At 41.9% G+C, this 25,136-nt stretch overlaps 1 long non-coding RNA gene and 1 other non-coding gene across 2 annotated transcripts; one reads left to right on the plus strand and one right to left on the minus strand.

Annotated features, from left to right (window-relative positions):
- On the minus strand, positions 1–23,995 carry LOC119948705. The gene is made up of 3 exons (XR_005457041.1): positions 23,921–23,995; positions 20,034–20,079; positions 1–114 (listed from the first exon to the last, which is right to left on the minus strand). It is a non-coding gene; the product is annotated as an uncharacterized LOC119948705 (long non-coding RNA).
- Positions 20,768–20,899, plus strand: LOC119948997. The gene has a single exon (XR_005457096.1). It is a non-coding gene; the product is annotated as a small nucleolar RNA SNORA7 (small nucleolar RNA).
- Positions 23,996–25,136: the final 1,141 nt, after the last annotated feature.

A 25,136-nucleotide genomic window follows, 5' to 3' on the forward strand; every position in this document is an offset into this window, starting at 1 on the left:
TTCTTGTCCCCCCGTCCTTCTCCCAGCTTCTGTTGCACCGAGATTTTGTCTGCTTGCATCACGAATCAATGTTTCAATCTCTGGGGGTTCAAGGCTGGGCTGGTCTTCTGAGCCCTGAAGGTTTGAAATGGAGCCAGTCAGTTCAGGAACACTTGAAGGGAGCCCAAACACAGAGGCGGAAGAGCCCAGGAGTCCAAAGTGGTTCTAGAAGTTTGGGACGTTTCTAGGCTGTCAGCCCGTTGTTGGGTAGGGGCCGTCTCTATATGTTGCCAACTTGTACTTCCCAAGTGCTTAGTACAGTGCTCTGCACACAGTAAGCACTCAATAAATATGATTGAATGAATGAATGAATGGTGGGAAGAGGATGTGCTGGGCAGTCCATTGACCCGGTACCTAATCCTGGTTCTGCAATTTACCAGCTGAGAGACCCTGGGCAAGCCACTCTCTGGGCCTCAGTTTCCTCCTCAGTAAAATGGGGAATCAATATTAACTCCCCCTAAGCAGCGTGGCTCAGTGGAAAGAGCCCCGGCTTGGGAGTCAGAGGTCATGGGTTCTAATCTTGGCTCCACCATTTCTGCTGTATGACCTCGGGCAAATCACTTCTCTGGGCCTCAGTTCCCTCATCTGTAAAATGGGGATGAAGACTGTGAGCCCCACGTGGGACAAACTGATCATCTTGTAAACCCCCCAGCGCTTAGAACAGCACTTTGCACATAGTAAGCACTTAACAAATGCCATCATTATTATTGTTATTATTATTATTACTTAAACTGTGAGCCACATGTGGAACGGGGACTGTGTTGGGTCTGCCACATAGTAAGTGCTTACCAAATTACCACAATCATTATTATTATTATTTTCATTATTATTATGGATTGGAGACCATTCATTCCTAGCATCTCCTGGTGGTTCAGTCTGGGACCCTGTTGGCATGAAATCAGTCAGCCGGATGGGACTTTAAGACCATCAGTTTAACACCTGCCTTGAGGATAGATGATGGTTTCCTCTTATTTCCTTGAAGCAATCCAAGGTAAGACTTCACAACTTCCCAGGGATTTGGGAGAGACCTAAATCCACAAGGCAATCCTCTGCCACTGCCTTTCTGGGTGCCTTGGCTAAGCTGCTTGGCTACTCTGTGTCTCCAGCTTCTCCACCAAAAGGGATCAATTAAAGCAATAGACAAGGGGCCTGGGAGAGCTTTGAACGACCCAGATCTAACTCAATGGTAGAACCACCCTTTGCTCCTAATCCCATAAATGCACTCCAGGCTCATGCACTGGGGCTAGAGCCGTGAAACAGCTTGAAACATTTTCCTGCTTTCAGCTGGACCAACAATAGCATTCCCGTTTATATATAGTTAAATATGTTCTAATGACTCTCCTTATGTCGCCCTTCCAGAACTCATATTAAAATATAGGAACGGAGCCAAGAACAGCCAAAATAAATGGAAAATGTAATGAAGACCTCTCTTCTCGCCCCCTGGGGCAAGCTGCACGGGGAAGGAAAGCAGCTAATGCATTTTGAACTTCACATTTGTTCTATCTATCTTTATTGCTACATCACCCGGCTAAGGCGCAGTGGGAATACTTCCACGAGCAGAGTTTTCCTAAAACAAAACCCATCTTAAATATGGCTTTTCAAATCTATTACACACCTTGCATCTGAGTGGAGACATATTAAAAAGCATCAAGGAACGCTATTCCTCACCACTAACGTAAGCTTTCTTACCTAGTGGCATGTCTGGGATATACAGTCTTCAAATCCTAGGTCTGGCTCTCAATCAGTTTATATTCTGAGTGCTTAATGTATGCAGAGCATTGTACTAAGCACTTGGAACAGTACAAAATAACAGAGCTGGTAGATATATTTGCCTTCCAAAGCAAAGCAAAATGCATTTCCTCATCTTCAAAGTTTTCTTCTCTGATTTCTAGTGTGCATCACATCCAATCTGTCACCAAAACCTGCCGGTGTCACCTCCGCAACTTTGCCAAGATCTGCCTTTCCTCTCCATCCAAACCGCTTCCCTGATCATTCAAGCTCTCATCCTATCCCGACTGGATTACTGCATCAGCCTCCTCTCCAATCTCCCATCCCCCTGTCTCTCCCCACTTCAATCCATACTTCATGCCGCTGCCCGGATTGTCTTTGTGCAGAAATGCTCTGGGCATGTTACTCCCCTCCTCAAAAATCTCCAGTGGCTACCAATCAACCTACACATCAGGCAAAAACTCCTCACCCTGGGCTTCAAGGTTGTCCATCACCTCTCCCCCTCCTACCTCACCTCCCTTCTCTCCTTCTACAGCACAGCCCACACCCTCCACTCCTCTGCCACTAATCTCCTTACTGTGCCTCGTTCTTACCTGTCCCGCCATCGACCCCCGGCCCACTTCATCCCCCTGGCCTGGAATGCCCTCCCTCTGCACATCCGCCAAGCTAGCTCTCTTCCTCCCTTCAAAGCCCTACTGAGAGCTCATCTCCTCCAGGAGGCCTTCCCAGACTGAGCCCCCTCCTTCCTCTCCCCCTCCTCCCCCTCCCCATCCCCCTGACTTACCTCCTTCCCCTCCCCACAGCACCTGTATATATGTATGTATATTTGTATGTATTTATTGCTCTATTTATTTATTTTATTTGTACATATTTATTCTATTCATTTTATTTTGTTAATATGTTTTGTTTTGTTGTCTGTCTCCCCCTTAGAGACTGTTAGCCCGCTGTTGGGTAGGGACCGTCTCTATATGTTGCCAACTTGTACCTCCCAAGTGCTTAGTAAGCGCTAAATAAATACGATTGAAATGAAGGAATGAATGAATAGGAGAAACAGATTTTATGACTCAAGCCCAGAATTGTGATGTGAAAAGTCAATCAGGGGCGGCAATTTGCCACAACCACAGACTCACACAACTGGATGGGATCTTGGGATCATCCCCACTATATATTGTAATATCATTATGGGCATGGAATGTTTCTACCAACTCTGTTTTATTGTGCTCCATTAAGCATTTAGTATACAATAAAGCACTCAATAAATACCATTAAGTGATGGTCTATTCTATCCCCTGCCTTCAGGATAGAGGGATGTTTCCTCTCCTTTTAAGATCTCCAGGTCTAGTGGAGTGCTTAATGCAGTGTTTTGCACACAGTAAGTGCTCAGTAAATACTATTGACGAACAGTAGCTTCACAACCTCTCTTAGTGGTCCCTTCCAGGATGGACACCTAGTCACTTAGATTAGCCTTGGACCCAGCTTATTTAAATCTAACTAGGATATTTTTATATCTTCTTGAGTGTGCTCTCTATTTGGCTGTTCCACCAACAGCACAAATTTAATACATCCAAAACAGAACTCATCATCTTCTTACACCAACCCTGTTCTTCCCCTGACTTTTCCATCACTGTAGATAGTTCCGTCATCAACCTTCCTGTCTCACAAGCCTGTAACTCTGGCATTATCTCTTTCACTCAACCCACACGTTAAATCAATCACCACATCCTATCAGTTTTACCTTCACAACACTGCTGAAATCTGTCCTTTCCTCTCCATCCAAACTACCATGGTAATGCAAAAACTTGATTGACTGATTGATTGTTTGCAGAGCACAACAATCTCTTCTTGTGCACATAAAAAATTCCTCTTGCTGTAATGATGCATTTATTATCCACAGTTCTTAGGGCTTTTTGTGATATGAATTATGGGAAGACTGTACTAGGAAGAAGCAAAGAAGAGGCTGTAGAAAAAGCTATAGACTATCATTCTGGAGATTTATCAGCTTGCTTTTTGTAGGGTTAGGAGGCCTCAAAAACATACCCTTGAAAACAAATCACCATTCTGACAAATTCTGCTTGCTTGCCCCAAATAAAATGATCAATCTAGGGTGGTAGGTGTCCAGATGAACAGATCATTCATAGGACTGTAAAACACAGACTCAGTTTGGGCAGTCGGTAAGAGCTGTAGCAAATCCACCTAGACAAGCCGCCTGTCAGTAGACAGAATTGTGGCCTTTGGTCAGAATCAATTCCAACCTCCACGTGGTTAGACTAAGATATTATGGAATATGGAACGGTGACTCACTTTTTTCCACTTTGATATTTTAACAGCCAAACACATCTGAAGTTGAAAAGTCTTCATCCTGAGTTTGCTTGTCATGGGACCTCATTAGTGTCAGCATTATTTGGAGCTTTCATATGCTGGCTGATTATTTATGACTGCACTCTTCTGTCTGGCAAACATACGTTATACAACTGAGTTCAGTTCCTTCTAACTTGAACTGGCTGAGTGCAGCAACTTCAGTCAAGTCATGATTGAAATAAGTGAAAGTTTGGACAGGCCTTAGAAAAGAAAAGTGCTGGTAAGAGATACCAAGGGTACTGAGAGCTGACTTCTTGGGCTTCCCAATGTCTCATTAAACAATCACATGGTACTTTTTATAGTTCAGGTCAGAAGCAGGAGGTCAGGCTGAAGACTAGGCCATTCTCCTCCTTTCCTGCTCATGATTCCCAGGAGAAGAACCTCTTCTGTAGGAGCACAGTGAAGACAGAAGCGACAGCCTTGCGGCTGGAACCTTATTTTCCCAACCTTTAGATTGTGACCAACAATGTCCCTGCTTGAAGGTGGACAGGTCCAACAGAAATTCTGGAAAAATTGCAGCCAAACGTTTTTAGGGTTTGTTTTTAATGGCTTTTTTAAGCACTTATAAAGCGTACTAAGCACGGGAGTAGATACAAGATAATCAGGTTGGACAGAGTCCATTTCCTACATGGGATTATTATTATGGTATTTGCTAAGTGCTTCCTATGTGCCAGGCACTGTACTAAGTGCTGCAGGGAATATAAGAAGCAGAGTGGCTCAGTGGAAAGAGCCCGGGCTTGGGAGTCAGAGGTCATGGGTTCAAATCCCGGCTCCACCACTTGTCAGCTGTGTGACTTTGGGCAAGTCACTTAACTTCTCTGTGACTCAGTTACCTCATCTGTAAAATGGTGATTAAGACTGTGAGCCCCACGTGGGACAACCTGGTCAACTGGTATCCACCCCAGCGCTTCGAATAGTGCTTGGCACATAGTAAGAGCTTAACAGATGCCATTTAAAAAAATACAAGCAAATCAGGTTGGACACAGTCCCTGTCCCACTTTGGGCTCACAATCTTCACATTCTTCATTCCCATTTTAGAGATGAGGTAACTGAGGCACAAAAAGTTATGTGACTAGCCCTAGATACAGACAAGCAGCAGAGCCAGGATTAGAATCTGGTCCCCCTGACTCCTTTGTTCTTTCCACTAGACCAAGCTGCTTCTAAAGTTGATGCCAAGGTAACCACTTACTGGGCTATGGTACTGCCACACAATGTTGGCACCACGCTGCGGTCGCCTTGGCCATAAATGGATTCTGTATGTAAAACTATTTTGCATGTGTCAGGCAGCATGTGTCAGGCAGTCTGCCGTATCTAATCCTATCTAGTGGTTCATTACACTTCCTGTCCCTGTGGGAACATGACTGTCAGCAGTAGGTAGGGTCATGCTTCACATATTGGAAGACCAATAAATGGCATTACTGCTGCTACTACAGTCCTGAAGTAATAATAATGATGGTATTTATTAAGCGCTTACTATGTGCAAAGCTGGGGAGGTTACATGGTGATCAGGTTGTCCCACGGGGGGCTCACAGTCAATCCCCATTTTACAGATGAGGTAACTGAGGCGCAGAGAAGTTTAGTGACTTGCCCAAAGTCACACAGCTAACAATTGGCAGAGCCGGGATTTGAACCCATGACCTCTGACTCCAAAGTCCATGCTCTTTCCAGTGAGCCACACTGCTTCTCATAATAATAATGGCATTTATTAAGTGCTTACTATGTGCAAAGTGCTGTTCTAAATGCTGGGGAGGTTACAAGGTGATCAGGTTGTCCCACGGGGGGCTCACAGTCTTCATCCCCATTTTACAGATGAGGTAACTGAGGCACAGAGAAGTTAAGTGACTGTTCCATCACATACACTGAGATTATTCCACCACATCTGAGATGTGCCATATGTTCAGAGAACAGTGGCCTTAGCCCACATTAGTTTGGTTCTTTAGTCTTACTCGCATTTTCTTCTCATGCATTTCCTTGCATGAGAAGCAGCTTGGCTTTAGTGACTAGAGCATGGGCCTGGAGTCAGAAGGACTGGGTTCTAATCCTGGCTCCGCAACTTACCTGCAGTGAGACCTTAGGCAAATCATTGCACTTCTCCTGGTCTCAGTTTACCTCATTTGTAAAATGGGAATTAAAATCCTTCTCCCTATGATTTACACTGTGAGCTCCACGTGAGACAGAAGCTATGTCCAATCTGATTATCTTGTACCAATGCTTAGTATAGTGATGGGCACACAGTAAGCACTTATTAACAAGTATTATTTAAGAAAAGAATCAAGCTTACGCCCCTGACCACTGGCTTTAAGGTACTCAATTAGTTCTCACCCCACTGCTTACTCTCATTTCTTTCCCACTACCCACAGCTCGCACACTTTGCTTCTGTCAAGAAAACCTACTCAATTTGTCTTGGTCTTTTCTTTCCCACCATCAACCTCTTGTACCCATGTTCTCTTCTGCCTATTCCCTCCCTCTTCAACATCTGGCAAATCATTGCTCTCCCCATCTTTCAAGCCCATCTGAAATTAATCTCCTCTAGGAAGATTTTCCTGATTAATCTCTCAACTTCCCACCTCATTTCCCCCACTACAGCTACTTCAGCACCTCCAAAGCACCTAGGAACTTAGATACTCATTGACCCCTCCACTCTTCTGCTTCCTTCTACCCATAAGCCTTTTAGCGTATATTTCCCCAACTCAAGAATTGTATGTTCTCTAAGGGCAGGGATCCTAGTTGAACTCTCCCAAGCAATTAAAACAGTGCTCTGCACAAAGTGCTCAATGATTATTAATGACATAGCTTGACACCACTTTAGGTGTTGCCCACGTGGGACGAAATCATAGAATCCTATTTTTTATCTCACCTGCTTCTGTGAAAATCTTGATATCTTTCCTTTCCTCTAATCCTAGCCCCAAATGAAATTCCTGACCCTATATTGGTTAAATCTCCAGTGAACAGTCCAAGATAAAGAAGCCCCTTGCTCATGTCTATCTGCCTGCCAGCTCATTCAAAGCAGACAATGCCCCTGGAGCCTGTAAAATGGCAAATTACTCTCCTTTGGCAGGTCCCTTTGTTGGCATATCTTTGCTTCAGGAGTGGCTTCAGCCTAGGGAAAAAGCTTTCTCACACTCTTTAAGGAAACCTCAGACCTTACAATACATTTAATAAGACACTTGTCACCCTGTAGAATAAAAGCCATCTATCAGTTACACAGATCTGTGGAAACCACTTGCTGAGGGGAAACTCTGGACTTGAAAGCAAGGAAAAGGAGTAAGCCTGAGGGACCATCCCCCCCAAATCCTTACTCACCTTAAGTGGCCTAGGTGACCCCAGGGTCATCAGCTCCTGCAAGACTTACACAGCAAGGTCAATCTGTACAGGAAGGAGCCCCCTACATAACCTCCAAAGACCACCTCAGTCTTGAAGATACAAGAAGGGAATGTAATAACATGGGCTGTCATATGCCCATGAGAATTCCCTTCCCAGCCACAGAGGTGCTACTATCCCAATTTCAGGTCACAGAGACACCCTCAGGTAGGTTACCCAGTCCAAATAAACTCAGGTAGACCTGATGCCCCTAGCCTTGTTAGCAACAGCATGTTCTGAGTGCAAAACACCACTGCAGGTGCTTGCCTGATAGCCAGGTTTCACAGACCTGTTTCCCCATAGCTAGCCTTCCTTCTTCTTTGGGCAGGGATCATGTCTACCAACTCTAAGGTATTGTATTCTCCCAAGCACTCAGTAGAGTGCTCTGCACACAGTAAGCACTCAATAAATACCACTGATGATAATGAAGAGAATTTACAGCCTGCAAGGAAAGGGTTAGTCAGATTCTAACTTTGCTAGGAAAACCAAGACTTCACCTTCAAAGAGTGGGTTCAGCTAGTTTGGTTTAATAGTCTGCTGAGCTAAGTCATCAGAAAGGCAGCTTTCTATAACAAGATTAAATTTTAATTTTATAGATAAAATATACATCTGTATTAGTATGACTCTCCCCTTAATCTAGTTTAGCAGCAGGAGCAATAAATCGATATCTCATTCCCAAGCAACAAAGTGTAATTATTATATACAGTTGTCCATCATATTTGAAGAGGATAGCCCTGAGAGTGACATTTAACTACAGCTGGATTTGTGGCTGAAAAAAATCCATTTAGTACTGACAGATGTGACCAGATTTGTACACATAAGGATGGATGATCCCATATTGTTCTGACATATTTGTTGTTGGCTGCATTTTTAATTTTTGCACTACTTTCACTTTTGATTCTGTTTCACATAACCCCTTGCTTCCTTGATTGTAGAACGCCAACCTGATTCATCCGCTGCAGTCTGTCAGCTTTCAGCTGTGATAATTCCTCCTGTCCATAGTAATAGCAATCATGATAATAATTATAAAGGTATTTATCAAACCCTCACTTTGTGCCAAATGCTGTGCTAAGCATTGGCAGATATGATACAATTCCTGTGCCGCAAGGGGTTGACAATCTAGGGGGGCAGTAGAAGAAGTATTAAATCCCATTTTACAGATAAGTAAGCCATGGCATAGAGAAGTTAAATAATGTGCCCTCCCCGGCTCCCTTCCTGGTCTCTCTTGTTCCAAACAGTTTGATGTGACTGAAGCCCAACTGCACAACACTTGGTCCTGGTCCCCACCACCTCATTCCAGGGAGAAGGAAGAAGTTTTGCCTCCACCATCTCCCTTTGTGGACTGTGGTGATTGGAAGGAACACCAAGGGTGGGGCTAGTTTATCCTGGGGTTTGTCAACAAAGAGTGCAGAATGTACTCCAGGTTTACACATGTTTGTGGAATGTCTGCAGTAATTTCAAGGTCTTATTTTGCATAGCCACTGCAATTTAAGATAACTCTTTTAGCTTGCGTTTGCGTGAGGTAAGCATTCCTGATGGAAACCAGAATAAATCATGAGATGGGAAGGGGGTGAAAAGAGCATCAGTTGTTTGAAAAAGGCAGAAAGAGCCAATAAAGTTCCCACTGTCCATTATAACAAACTGGGTTGAATTCCAGCATACACCACAGCATTGAGAAATTTCTTTTTCTGAGAACCAAAGTCATTCCATTGTTTCCTTCCCCTTCTAACCTTTCTCTCTTCAGCCCCTTAAAATGAAAGGAAAACTACTGCTCCGGGAATCAAGAGATTCGAGTCCTTGAAAATATAAAATATACATTTTGGCAAGTTCCAAGTCCTGGCTCTGCCAATAGCTGGCTAACATGGGGGAAGGTCACACCTGCAGTTCACCTTGTGTTCCATCCCTGCCTACCTACTCATTTGTGCACCAATGGGACTGAAAGAGACTGGAACACTGTTATCACTATAGTCACTAAAATCCAGTCCTCTGCACAGGTTCTTGTCTCTAAAGTCTCAGGACCAAGGCTCATATGTTGTTCCTTTTAGACTGTGAGCCCACTGTTGGGTAGGGACTGTCTCTATATGTTGCCAACTTGTACTTCCCAAGCGCTTAGTACAGTGCTCTGCACACAGTAAGCACTCAATAAATATGATTGATTGATTGACTGTGGAAAATGCCATCAAAATGAAAGAGCAAGTATTGACTTAAACAGTGAATTCATACTGAGAGCACCCTTCATGGTTCTAAACTCGGCTCATCTTGTGAGGGCTCCAGATTGTGAATAGCAGTGTTTTCCAATATAATGAGAGAGTTTTCTCAATAACAAAATTGTAGTTACAGGTAGTCTTCTGACTTGCAACACAATGGGGCTCTAGAAAACGCATCTTCAGCTGGAAGGTTTTTATTTTTGTTTTTAAAATGGCAGTTGTTAAGTGCTTACTATGTGCCAGGCACTGTTCCATGTCCTACATGGGGCACACAGTCTTAATCCCCATTTTAGTGATGAGGTGCCTGAGGCAGAGAAGTGAAGTGACTTGTCCAACATCACTCAGCAGACAAGTAGGGGAGCTGGAACTAGAACCCAGGTCCTTCTGACTTCCCAGCCTGTGCTCTATCCATCAGGCCACGCACTTCTTGAGGTTGTAAGTGGAAAACACTTTTTTCAAAGGAAAAGTATTAGAAATGAGGGAATTTGTTTCTCAACCTACATCAGAAAACCTGCTCTAATGAAATTACTCAAGATTGTGTACTCAAATTTAGATAAGATAGCCACATTCATGTACAACAAATCAAATCAGAAAGCTTCTTTGATACAGTAGCTGACTTTCACTTTCTTAGATATAAAATGGACCTACTGACTCTCTCTGGAGATCTCCTGGGCCTCTTTAAAATGTCTCACCTCCTTCAAACCCCATGATTTTTAAAACTGATTCCTTCTTTCTCCATCACTTCCCTGCATCACCCCACCTGAACCCTAAGAGCTACTACCATTAAGGAAGCCATTGTACCTCTGGATATTTAATGGAGTTCTGTATCACCTCCTTGGATATGGATGTGTTACAAAGCTACCACCGTTGATACAGGCAAATATCTACAAGGTCATCTATTTGCTTTAGAACATTTACATTTTAATATACAGCAGCCCTCTGAGGTCACACCCATAACTACTGGAAAAAAGGAGTCAAAAGTAATTACCATGCTGAAGGTCATGTTATTGGGCCTATCCACTTTTCACAAGGGGAGTCTTTAGGACTTAGTCTTTGTCCGTGGCCAAGAATCACAGATAAAGAACTGTTCAGTTTGTAAGAGCTCTGACCAACATATGGGACTGAAGTAGGTCACTTTGCACTACCCTCGGTACTTCTGCTTAAGCAGATTGAAGAGAATTATTTTGAAAATGTGCACTGAGTAAAGGTTTAAAGGACTTTTTTCCCCAGAATTGAAGCCCTCTGAGTGGTGCTTTTCAAATATTTGTAGACCAAGAAAGAGAATGGGAACTGGCTTGCACAGATGTGCCTTCGCTTTCCCCACTGAACAATGCCATTTTGAAAGTAAATCCAGCCTTTACTGTAGCTGATGGGGTAATCATTTAGTGTTTATGATCTTTTAATAGAAATGGTTGCTAAATATTACATAACCTATCCCATCATCACTCACTGTCATGGGCAATCAGATAAGATACAAGTTCATTAAGTCATCAGAAACAATAGATTAAGGTTTGCTAGGAACTGGGGAAGGAGTTGGAATTGTTCATCTCTTAGGAATTGACGTGTTTGCCCTCTAGACTCCGTCATATACTGCTTGATACAAATGTGTTCATTAAACTGTTCACACAGCCCAAATTACACTGTTCCCACAGACTAAATTTATAATGGCCCATATTTTTCAATCCTTTTCCACGATGGAAGACAGGTTAGCAAAAATCCAAGGAAACATAGCAAAGTCACTAAAGCAAATAGCCATATATATCAAGATAGAGTGCATATGCCAATCCATTAGCTTCTAAAATTTAGAGATTGTACTGTCAACTTTGTTCACATTTTTGTGAACCAACAAATAACTTTTAAGTTATTGTTTTTAGGTTGAATTTTCAGTTCTTCCTTGGAGTTGTAAAACCTGATGTTTTCTCTGTCCTTGGTACTGATAAAACCAAAAGGTTATTACAAGTGCAGACTGATTGAACTGTATACAGAAATGAATGAATGCAACGGCACCTTCACAATGAAATTTCAACATAACAACTAATCCTCTGGAGATTATTATTTTTTCCTCTATGAAACCTTGCCAAGCTGAAGTCTATTTGAAAATGAAATCATGCACGTGTTTTCAAAAAATGTCAAGGACTTCTTTTATTCTGGTAAGAAAAAAAAATCCCACATACTTGTACCACAGCATGGAGAACTGGAGAATGGAATACAGTAGAAAGGAGGGATTTATTTTTCAGCTTACATTTTAAGGCAAGAAAACATAAGTCTGGAAAAGATCTCCTTCATCCCTCCTACTCCACGTTGTCATGATGGTTGAGTTAGAGTTGACCCTTGTCTGACCCTTTATCAACACTGCTACTGATCAATCAATGTCCTGCTCTAACTTTGCTGTTTATCTTAATTCAGAGAGAATATCAGACTATGATCATCCATGAAAATACTTTCCATGATAACACTTATCTATGATAAATGATAACTTTTATATTTTGTAGCTTTCCTCAAGTATGGAAGAAGTTGGCATTTCATGAGGCAAGTTAAGCCATCACATACTGCTACAAATCATACATTCACAAAGGGCAGGAGTTTCTAGAAAAGATATGACTAAATGGAAATCAAAACATTCTCTCACTGTTATCAACAGTAAGATAGACCCAAAAGAAAACTCATTAAAACTTTGTTACAGAGTTCTCTAAAATTAGCCAAGAACCAGAACCTATGATTGATCTAGCTAAAAAGGTGTAATATTAGGGAGAAGACACCCATCCCCTCACTCCTCAGGGCACATTGGATTGCGCTCAGTGGGAGAGTGCTAGCTGAGGTGGAGATTTCACAAAGTGGGTAACACATTTAATGAGCAACCTATTTACAACAATTTCTAGTTCATAAACAGCATGAAAAGAACTAAGATCACCTTCCATCTCTGCTTCCAGAACCATCCTCTCCTACTTCTTCAGAAGTAACCTCCAGTCCAGGCCCTGGATTTCAGGTGAGCACTGTGACTGCACTGGATCCTTAGACAACTCATATGGGCAAAGGGAACCAGTATTCTAAGCCGCTTTGGAAGCTGAATTAAAAAGTGCTGATTTCCACGTTTATGCCTAGACAGAAAGTTTCGGGAAAGACTCACTCTATTCAGGAATGGAAAATATCTTTTCAACTAACAGGGAAGAACTGTACTACCTCCAGCACGATCCATAGATTGGGAAGTAGTAAGTGATAATAGTAGCAGTAGTAATAGTAGTAGCAGCAGCATTCATTGAACAACCATTTGGTGTAGTACATTGTTGTAGGAGCGTGGGCAGTTCAAATAACCTCTGTACTTGCACTGAGACCACCTTAATTTTGTCTTCCTGTCACCTATGAGCTCATTTACTTTGCCCTCAGCACTGACATATAATGGGTTTATCTCCTTGCTTTATTTTTGACCTAAATAGAATTTTTCATTTCTCTCCCATTAGAGTGTAAACTCCTTGAGGATAGGGCTTATGTCTTCTGAATCAAGTGTACTCTCCTAGCTGCTTGGAACAGTGCTCTGCTATCAATAAATACTATTGATTGATTGTGCTTATCCAGTTCCTTCACATATCCTGCCACGGTATGAATCTTAGAGTGCATGATTAATGATGATATTCTGTTATAGGTCCAGGTGGGTTCTGGTCAGCAGTGATCTTAGGAACAGCATTTCCCATACACCCTCATCCTCTCCGCTACTGATGCAAGGAAAAAGGACACAAGAAACCTGCGAGTTCAGCTCAATAAGATGTTTCATTTGAAGAAATAAATTCTATTTCAGTCCTCCATCCTCTCAACTCAATCCGCTTTCCAAGGCTAGGTAAAGAATATGATGTATATTTTTGCTCCTTTAGATGGAGATGTGAAACTGTGATTAAGTTCAACTGTCAAAACCATCAGCTCATGCCGAGGAAAACAAAATCTGCAAGAAAAATCTCAGAAAAGTCATTCTCAAGTGGAGATGGAAGAAAATACAGTGCCCACAGAGAACTCAGGTCAACTTAATCAACTGAACAGCACCAGTAATGAGTCATTCCTTCTCTCAAATGTCCCCACCTCTGCAAAGTCCTCAATTAAAATATTATAAAATAATGGTCATAAGGACTATTCATTCAAAAAATTACTCCATTTTAGACTCATTTTATGAAATGGTCATAAAGGAAAATAATGACTAATTCCTGAAGATTTCGATACCCTTTAGATTTACAAATGTTTATGTAACATCCTAATCTCCATCGAACTGAAGAGCACACAGATAATCATGCAATGTACTTTGATGCCATCTTTAGTCTCTATCAAAAGTATATCCTACCCCTTTATTCTTCCAATAGCATTTGTGTTCATATCTTTAAACTGTGGTTTCCCTCAACTTGTAAGGTGTTTTTTTTTTTATTGTCCGTATCCCCTCCTAGACTGTGCTAGACTTGGGGGCAGGGATCATGTCTGTTAACTCCATTATACTTTTGGTACTTAGTGCAGTGTTCTGCACAGTGTAAGCATTCTATAAGCAGCATGGCATAGTGGAAAGAGCGTGGGCTTGAAGTCAGAGGACCTGGGTTCTAATCACAGCTCCACCACTTGTCTTGATGCGTGACCTTAGACAAGTCACTTAACTTCTCCATGTGACCAACTGTGACCGACCTAATGATCCTCTATCTACCCCAACTCTTAGAATAGTGCCTCTCATTTAGTAAGTGCTCAACAATGCAATGTTTAATGAAACACTGCCAACATTATGAGAAGGATACAGGGATAAGCCTTCCCTACATTTCATTTTCAGCTGATAACTGAAAAGGAAAATGTTCAGTTTCAATTGAGTTATGTTACTCATACCACCCAAATCCAAGTGAGCCCTATAACTTGTAACCGTAGGTCTTACCCTGGTTTTCTCATTGAAATAAAGCTCAAAGGAGGAAAAAAAAGGTTTTACTTCCTTTTCTTTAACCTAATTTTGAGGAATTGCTCTTTATTTCATAAATGGTGATTTCAGTGTATTTGGACCAGAGTTAGTGTAATAATTCAAATAGGTCCTAAGAAATATGGTGTGACTGGCTTGCTTCACTGAATTTCAGATGTCAATTAGCTTTTGACAGCACCAGTAAGTCAGAGAAAGGTCGTGTCAGCAACAAGAGTGAGTGCGCAACAAGCAGTGTGGGCCGTGTGACTGGGCAATGAATACCATTTGATAATAAAATGATTCCTGATGGGAAGGAAAACACCTAAGGTGGCAGTCAAGTTTTCAAGAATCTTCAAGTGGGCACTTGTGGACAATAGATAATTTTTTTCCATAGTCACACCCACTCAAGAACATCACAAACCTTTATAGTCAAAGATGATTTTCTTGAAAAAAGAGAAAATCCATGCTTCCATGGATTTCCTCTCTATGTTCTCTCTCCTCTAAGTCCTTCCAGTCCATTTCAGATGCCGTCCTTTGGGATATTTAGACTACTCACGGTTTGCTTTGCTACTGCATTTGCTTTATCATGGCTTGGTGCTGTTTTGGAGAGAGCCTCTTCCTAACAAGACCTGCCAAAGTCTCTCCCCTAAGAGATTACCAGAGTTTCTCATTGCCTCACACCAGGCTGGCTGTTCTGCCCCATTTGTCTATCAGGAATCTCTTTTGATGGTGGTTCACTGTGCTTTAAAAATTCTTCTTTACCCTCCTCTCTCCTTCTCTGCAGACTCAAATTTCCTCCTGCCTTCAGGACATCTCTACTTAGATGTCCCACCGACACCTCAAAGTTAACATGTCCAAAGCAGAACTCTTCATATTCCCACCCAAACTCTGTCCTCCTCCTTACTTTCCCATCACTGTAGAAGATACCACCACCCTCCCTTATCTCACAAGCCCAAAATCTTGGCATTATCCTCAACTCATCTCTTTCAACGTGGCCTACAGGATGGAGCAGGGGACTGGGAGTTAGAGGGACCTGAGTTCTAATCCTGTCTCCAGCACTTATCTGCTATGTGACCTTCAGCAAGTCACTAAACTTCTCTGTGCCACAGTTACCTCATCTGTAAAATGGGGATAATACTTTAAGTCCCATGTGGGACATGGACTGTGTCCAATTCATTCAATCATATTTATTGAGCGCTTACTGTGTGCAGAGCACTGTACTAAGCGCTTGGGAAGTACAAGTTGGCAACATATAGAGACGGTCCCTACCCAACAACGGGCTCACAGTCTAGAAGGGGGAGACAGACAACAAAACAAGACATGTGGACAGGTGTCAAGTCCAATCTGATTAACTTGTATCTAACCCAGCAGTTAGTACAGTGCCTGGCACACAGTATTATCTTAACAAATACCATTAAAAAAAATCCCACATATTCAATGTCACCAAACCCTATCACGGTTCTACATTCACAACACTGTTAAAATCTGCTCTCCCTCTCCATCCACACTGCTACCACAGTAAACCGGACAATTACTCTATCCCACCTCGATTACTGCATCAGCCTCCCTGCTGACCTCCCTATCTCCTGCCTCTCCCTACTTCAGTCCATTCTTTGCTCTGTTGCCTGGGTCATTTTTCTACAAAACTGTTCAGTCCATGCTTCCCCATTCCTCAAGAATCTTCAGGGATTGCCCATCCACCACCACATGAAACAGAAACTCCTCACCATAGACTTTAAATCACTCAGTCACATTGTCTTCTCCTACATTAGCTCCGTGATTTCATTCATTCATTCAATCATATTTATTAAGCTCTTACATTAATGTCTGTCTCCCCCTCTAGTCGGTAACCTTGATGTAGGCAGGGAACGTTTCTACCAGCTCTGTTACATTGTAATCTCCCAAACACTTAGTACAGAGCTCTGCACACCGAAGTGTTCAATGAATACGATTGATTGACTGATTGATTTGCCCCTCTATGTTTAACATTCCCCTCTACTTAAATTTATTATTCAGGGCCTGCTTGGGTCCTTCTGACATCTCCTCTTCTCACAAACCTCACCCCATTTCTGAATGCAGACCAAATCTGGGCCTACACAAAAGAGACAGTTTTATAAACCTGATGAAAACTACTGTTGTCACCTCTTTTGCATTAATGGCACATTTTAATGACCAATTTTCATTATTCTATTCCCTAAGGCTTCTGACAAAGTGTGATTTTTTAAATCAAGTGATGCTAATGAAGATAATAATAAATCCTAGATAAAACACTCTCCGGTAGTGGAGAAATTCTTGTTTGTTCATATTTTTATCATTCCTCAAGAGTTCAAATGACAGCCTTTAGAGTTAGCAAGGCTCTGAGAAGAAGTTAGAGAAGCAGCGGGGCTCAGTAGAAAGAGCCCGGGATTTGGAGTCAGAGGTCATGGGTTCAAATCCCGGCTCCAACAATTGTCAGCTGTGTGACTTTGGGCAAATCACTTAACTTCTCTGTGCCTCAGTTACCTCATCTGTAAAATGGGATTAAGATTGTGAGCCCCCCGTGGGACAACCAGATCTTGTAACCTCCCAAGCACTTATAACAGTGCTTTGCACATAGTAAGTGCTTAACAAATGCCATTATTATTATTCTTATGATTATTAAAAATGTTCTGTCCACACATATACATCTGGGCACTGAAGAATTTTTTTGAGCTCTCTCCTGGTGTGTACATTACTGTAGAGAGCACAGGGGAGATGAAATAAATTAATCAAGAGATGAAGTGAATTAATCAAGAAATGGTATTTAGTGAGCATTTACGGTGTGCAGAGCACTGTACTAAGCATTTGGGAGAGTACACAACAACAGAGTTGTAGACACATTCCCTACATATAAAGTCAGTCTAGGGGACAGGCAGACATTAAAATAAATTACAGATGTGTACGTAAATACTGTGAGGCTGAGGGTGGGGAAAATAGTAGTGTTTAAAGGGTGCAGTTCAAAGTGTATAGGTGACAGAAGGGAGAGAGAAATGAGGGTTTCGTCAAGGGAGGTCTCAGAGAAGATGTGTTTTGAATAAAGGTTTTGAAAGTGGGGAGACCTGTTTCTGTTTCAGGTATGACCCCTGCATCAATGAGCTATATATCCTTAGAACCCAGACTGGAGAGAGAACAAATAGAGTGTAATCTCCTTGTGGTCAGTGGTTGTGTCCTACTTCTGTTGTACTCTCCGAAGCACTTAGTACTTTGCAGATGCACAAAGTGCTCAATAAGCATCACAGTCATTTTTGTCATGTCCAGAAGACGTTCTTCCCCAAGTCAACAGAAGCTCCCAAGTTTCACAGTCTTTTACAGTTCTATTCTGATTCTCTTGTACTACTTTCTGATATCCCCTTGTTCTTCCTTCCACTTAGGCTCTTTGTAAATAAATTCTGTCGACCTTCACCACTAGACTGTAAGCTCCTGAAGGGCTGGGAACTTGCAACTTGCTTCTGCTGTGTTCTTTCAAGAGGTTGATGTAGTTCTTCACACTGCACTGAGGGATTTTTCCTAAACTGTCCCTGCCTCACTGCAGAAAGGTGCTATTGAAGTATGCCCAACCTATCGGTGCAAATCAAGTGCCTGGGTGTACCTTGCATTGACATCTTGGTCTTCTCTGCCACTGTGTACACTTCTCGTATTTTTCCTCTTGCAGGATGCTCCTTCCCTCAGGCTAATGTCTCAAAATAGAACCAAGTGAGACATGATCATTTTCTGCTAGGGAAACTGCCAAAAAGTAAGGTGGGAAAAATTTCTTCCTCATTACTTTACATGAAGATGCTTTTTACAGACCTCCATTTCTCCCCAGAGGCCCAACTGGCTTCTGATCAATAAGGATTACCATCCTTTACTTCTTTTTCCTCTTCTGTTGAAAACACTAAAGGTTCCACATGTCACTTTCTACTTTCTTTTTCAAAAATATTCAAAGATTCATTCATTCAATCACATTTATTGAGCACTTACTGTGTGCAGAGCACTGTACTAAGTGCTTGGGAAGTACAAGTCGAAAGTAGAGACAGTCCCTACCCAACAAAGGGCTCATGAAGTTCTTGCTTATAATGAAATCAATAAATCAATAAATGAAAAACACACATACCCGTCAGTCTGAGGACTTCATTTACTTCCCTTTAGCCAAACCCAGGGTCTGCTCTCCCTCATCTGGCACTGCCTAACTCCCACCACCCAAACTGGAACTCTGAGATATTGGTTAGAGGATGAAGTCCGGGTCAGGATGTTAGAAATGTGGAGTACATGCCGAGTCCTTCTGTATACAACCACAGTTAATTCCAATTTTCAGACTATGAAAAAGGAATAATTTTTCCTGCTTCCCCATTCGTGTCCATTGTTCACGGTTAGATAGAAGAACAGTTAGATATGATTTTAAACAAACTTCCCATTTTGGGCAGGTGTTTCACTCTTCTTCCAGTTTTGTGTCCAATTCTTGATTTTCAAGTGAAATAGGACACACACAAACCTTGGAGGGGTTTCAGTGGAAGGAGGGTGGTCAAAAACTGGTCTCTGAGGAAAAGATGAAGGAAAGGGGATAATTCAACTTGCAGTGAGAAACCGTGCTGCCTAGTGGAAAGAGAACAAGCCTGGGAGCCAGACGACTTGTCTTCTAACCCCAGCTCCATCTCTTACCTGCCATGTGACCTTGGATAAGTGCTTTAAATTCTTTGACATAAGTGCTTTAAATCCTCATTTGTAAATGGGGATTTAATAACAGTTCTTCCCTCCCCTTAGGCTGTAAGACATATGTAAGAAAAAGGCTGAGTCTGACCTGATTATTTTTAATCTATCCCGGGGCATATCTCGAATCTATCTCGGGGCAGAGTACAGTACAGTAAGCGCTTAACAAATGCCAGTCATTATTATTACTAGAAAAGTAAGGGAGCAGGACTCCAAATGGTTCTTCAAACCACAACTTAATAATGAGGATGGTGATCAGTTGTTTTCCATCTCTAAGGCCAAACAAGTGAAAATGTGCTTAGGGAGTATCAATGTCAATAGGCAGCAGAAAAGGAGATTCCAAATCTCTCCTTCTCTCTTCCGCGTACCTTTTTTGAAAAGCGCCTAAATCCTAAATGTTGCATAATAATGGAACACCAGTTCATAATCCCCTTTGGTTAGAAACTGTAACTTTGGCCTGGCCTGCTAATTTAAAGTGGGGAATGATCATCATAATGCAACTAGCAATGGTTCACTGCGGTGATTTGAAGTTAAAATTCCCTTTGTCTCCTCACTTTTCAACCTTAGACCAAAACCTTTGATGTGCACTAGGCTATCAGATCTCTTTGATTTATCCAGCTTTTTTGTTAAAGTAGTTCAGCAGCCTCTCAGTGGATTTTTGATGGCTGGCTAAACCTTATAAGCCTCTTAAAAACAGCATTCTCCTTTCTTACTTTTCCTTCTACTACCTGTCGGTTCCATTATGTTTCTCTGGTGTCTGTAGACCGAGTTGACCTAGATAAAAAGAAATGTAAAATTCCATTTTAGATGTACAATTTTATTATTTAGTATCTTGAAGACTTCCTTACTCATTGCCTTTATTAATTAAACTATGAAAGTGCATGCAATGCTTTCTTACATAGAAGCCTCTCCAGTTTGGGTTTGTATTATTTTATTTACTCTCATTCCCAGGAAGGACTCAAAACTGGGCCTAGAACTCTAGCTAATATTATGCCATTTGTGGTACAAATCTTTTTAAAATACTACATGATGCTCAGGAGTGGAAAAATGTGTTTCAACTTCGCAACATATGCTTTGGGGGATATTATGGGAGTGTCACTGTTAAGAAATCTTCACCAAGATAGAATCACTCCACTGGGGTTTCTTGATTTTACAAAGCCTGGAATGACGTCAGCACACCAGCACTGAGATGATGCTTCTCTGAGTAGGACTCGAGAAGAGAGTGGATGACAGCAGGATACACAAGCATCTGCTGAACAGTGAACTGAAATAGGGCATATCAATCAAAGGCATTTATTGAGCGCTTACTGTGTGCAGAGCACTGTTCTACGCACTGGGGAATATATAAAGTAATATAGTTGGGCACTGTCCCTGTCCCACATGAGGCTCCAAGTCTAAGGATGAGGGAGAAAAATCCTCATTTTACAGGTGAAGAAATAGGCATAGAGTAGTGAATCAAAATCCCCTCTCAGGGTCACACCTGTAGAGTTTCCAATACTTTACCAGTCTTGGCTACCGGAGGAAGAATCAAGCAGACCCATTCCATTCCTAGCTTGGGCAGTGGCTAGTGAGTGGAAGGCAATCTGCTACAAATAAAAACTCACCCATGCTGGGAAGCAGAGGCACAGGAGAGAATCAAGGGTGGTGACTTAAGTTTACTGTGCAGAAGGCAGCAAATGGTAAACCACTTCCATATTTTTACCAAGAAAACTGTATGGATACACTACCAGAATGATTGCAGATGGACAGTGGGGTGTTCTGAGAGAGATGTGTTGTGGTGTCACTATGGGTTGGAAACAACTCGATGGCATAACACGAGTGAAGCAAAATGCCCAAGATCACAATAAGATGAGGGCATTTGCTTTGGGGCTTATTCCCATAGCTATCCTATTAATAATAATAATGGCATTTATTAAGCACTTACTATGTGCAAAGCACTGTTCTAAGCGCTGGGGAGGTTACAAGGTGATCAAGTTGTCCCACGAGGGGCTCACAGTCTTAATCCCCCCATTTTACAGGTGAGGTAACTGAGGCACAGAGAAGTAAAGTGACTTGCCCAAAGTCACACAGCTGACAAGTGGCAGAGCTGGGATTTGAACCCATGACCTCTGACTCCAAAGCCTGGGCTCTTTCCACTGAGCCACGCTGCTTCTCATTGAAATGTTTATTCTGACCCTCTAGACTGTAAGCTCATTATGGGCAGGGGATGCTCCTGCTAATTCTGTTGTATTGTACTCTCCCAAGCCCTTAGTACAGTGCTCTGCACATAGTAAGTGCTCAATAAATATGATTGATTGGTATGGACACTCCTTTAGAGTAGCATAATATTAAGTTGTAGGAAATTTTGAGCCCTTTTCTGCCTGCAGAACTAGTAATGCTGCCTAAGGGCAGCAATTAAACTCCAAATTGGGACAGATGGGTTACTCTCCTGTGATTATGGTACATAGAGGAAGGAGCAGCTGCGAAAATGATGTACCAAGTACCTCAAAAGATCCATCTTTTGGAAGACCCCTCTATGATGGTCACATTTGGTCTGCGGCGAAGGTTGGGAGTAAGTGATAGTGAGAGCTGGGACAAAACTGAAAAAGACTCCTTTTTCGCCACAGAAATCATTTCTTTTCTTAGTCTTAGTGCTGCAGTGAGTAACTTGACTACTTTCTCCTTATCCAAATAATTCCATATGTCCACTTTCATGTCCCGGCAAAGGTGCCAACTCTTTAATACAAGGTCAAAACAGGGGTGGGGCTTTAAATGGTCAGGGTGGGAAAAGGCTAAGAGAGATTCAGCCAGCAGGACAGTCCTAGGCAGGAGATGCACAAGGTCAGAGGAACGGGTGTTTATCTCTTTTCCCTCTCTCCCTCCCCCCTCTGCTCTTTCTTTCTCTGCAACCTCATTCCCTCCCATCCTCCCTCACCTCTTTTTGACCTCTTTATCACCTCTTTCTCAGGCTGACCCATCGCTCTACGACAGGAAACACCAGTTTTAATGTAGCACTTTCTAATTGCCAGGGGGCTTGCAAGTATTTAGAGATGTAATTTCTTACTACTCAATAGATAGCACCTGCAAATACCCACCACTTAATTTATCCTCTCCCAGATGGCATATTCCAAAAAAATATATTAATTAAATCAGGTCCCAACTATTGTGAACAGTACAGTTGTTTTTGTCTTAATGGCTAAACAAACAGGCAATGTTAATTTATCACAATGGCTTCGACGTACAGAAAAGACACAAATCCCCTTAGTATAGACATTACAGGTAATCATGACAATTGCACAAAAATTCTTGCAACAGTCAGGCATCTAGAAAAAAGTCCTCCTCTCCTTTAGTTTCTACTCAAAACCATTTCTCTACCTTGGCTTTTGTTTTCTTTAGTTACAATGTATTTAGGTTCTGAGTCACCATTTGATGTAATAGAATTATTCCTGTGTCATATCCCCTTGCTATCATTTGATTTTAAGCTCTTCAAAGTCAGTGACAGAATCTTTAACTTGTTTGGTGTGTTCCCAACACCACTTTAAGTGCCTTAAATAGTCTCAATCCAATCAGTTCTGTTGCAACTGATGTAAGATGTGATTGATCAAGGTCCATCTTCCTCTGAGTAAAGTCATCACTAAGAAAATGGATTAATGCTGCTCTGTAATTCTGCTGAAAGGAAAGGCCAAACTTTGGAGGAGGAGGAAAAGGAGGAGGAGGAGGAATTTAAGTTGAAGAGTGGGGAAAAATTCCTGATGATCAAAATTGGGAGAAATTCAAACACTTGATCAAGTGAGTTCATAGACTCTTCACATCAGTATATTTTAAGCAATGTAAATAATTGTTTGCTTAGATTCCATTAACCATACACACTACTTGCACAGACTGGGTTGTTCAAAGCTGGCATCTCCACTGATATATCAGTAATGCTCCCTGTGGGCAGGAAACATGTCTACCAACTGTTTTACTGTAATTGTGGCATTTGTTAAGTGCTTATTATGCGCCAGGCACTAGATGCCGGGGCAGATACGAAGTGATTAGGTTGGACACAGTCCCCGTTCCATATAGGACTCACGATCTCGATCCCCATTTTCCAGATGAGGTAACTGAGGCACAGAGAAGTTAAGGTCACAGAGCAGACAAATGGCAAATCCAGGATTAGAGCTCTGATCCTTCGGACTCCCAGGCAAGGGCTCTATCCACTAAGGTATGCTGCCCCTCGAAGCACTTGTACTCTCCCAAGAGCTTGGCACTGTGTTCTGCCCACAGTAAGTGCTCAATAGACAAGACTGATTGACTGATGGTGTTTCTTGTGTATTTAAGGTCCTCTGCCTCACGAGAAGTTGGCTTAAATGTTGTGGGTAGGCTGGTTTGGAGATTCACTCCCAGCCTGCCCAGAAGCTAGAAGAACGATTAAATGGCCCCTCAAGATTCTTTCCAGCCCAGTGATTCTATGATTCCTTGAGTCTCGCTGCCCACTCTCTCCATGAGATCTCTGATAATCTTTATCTTCTTTGATTTCCCTCATCTAGCACTGTTTGGGCGTTCTTTATTAGAGCCGCATGAAATACATCCCTCGTTACCATGGTCACCATTTCCGCACCCACTTCATTTGTCCTAAGAGAAGTAGTGCTGTTACCTTGAAATGCTGCAATTGTTTTCCTTTCTAGTTTTCATCCATCTCAGGATAAGACACTTTGCCCAAATGTTATAGGGTCCCACTGGGTCCCATGTTATAGGGTCACATGTTATAGGGTCCCATTGTTAGGCAACAATGAAAACTCACAATAAAAAGCAGTGCACTGACTGCCTACAGCAGAAGAGACTTTATTATATTAGTGGAAACTTAAAATTGTAATTTATTGTGTTCTGCTGTTCATGTATTTGTTGTAGATTAGGAGCAAAAAGTAATCATTGTGAAATTAACATAAAAATGTTTTTTTTAACATTTCTTTACTATCAAAATAGTGTTATTTGGGGGACACAACTACCAAGGCATTATTAGAGGTTTTTCTTTGTGAAAGAATGCAATTGTTCTCATAACTGTTTCCTGTCTTTTTACAAAATTTCTCTTGCAGAGAAGCAAAATAATTCTTTCCTCCACACATCCATTCTTATCAAGTGGAGGCATAAGGCCTTGGAATTTGGAATTGTTCATGCGTGTCAACCGTTTTCCATAGCACTTGGTGTCCTAGCAATCACACAATAACATCTTCCAGTGAAGCAACCCAGATTTTATGTAAGCATAAGAGGGGAGAATACTTTTTTAAGAGGAGAGTTAAAAGGATACATTTTGAGAATGGTACCTGGGGCTGGAATGGGGAAGATTAGTGAACTGATATCATTTTAATAACGGCAAAAATTTATCAAGGAGTTGTAAATGGCATTCAAACTCCCAAGGCCTTTCTTTTCTGTTTTGAAAATGATGTGGCAAAATGCCTATCCTGTGGGCAAACTCGTCATGCTCTTTAATCAGAATCTGGGTTGCCATTAAACTCAGGAAGAAAATGAAATGTGATTAAAAAAATAAGGATTTTTCCATGAAAATGGGCCCGAGGTTCTGCTCTCCCCAGGATGTAGGCCAATTCTGAGTTTTATTAGGTGGTTAGGAAGCTCATTAACTCTTTAAGGCCCACAGGGTCCATTTTCTACCCTTCAAAGGGAGTGGAATTTACTTGGTACTTTAATGCAATACAGTCAATCAATCAATCAATCACTCATATTTATTATGATTTATTATGTTGCCAACTTGTACTTCTCAAGCGCTTAGTACAATGCTCTGCACACAGTAAGCACTCAATAAATAGGATTGAATGAATGTTTGCCACATACAGAGCACTGTACTAAGTGGTTGG

Source organism: Tachyglossus aculeatus, chromosome X3 (genome assembly GCF_015852505.1).
Source record: "Tachyglossus aculeatus isolate mTacAcu1 chromosome X3, mTacAcu1.pri, whole genome shotgun sequence".
In the NCBI taxonomy this organism is placed as follows: Eukaryota; Metazoa; Chordata; class Mammalia; order Monotremata; family Tachyglossidae; genus Tachyglossus; species Tachyglossus aculeatus.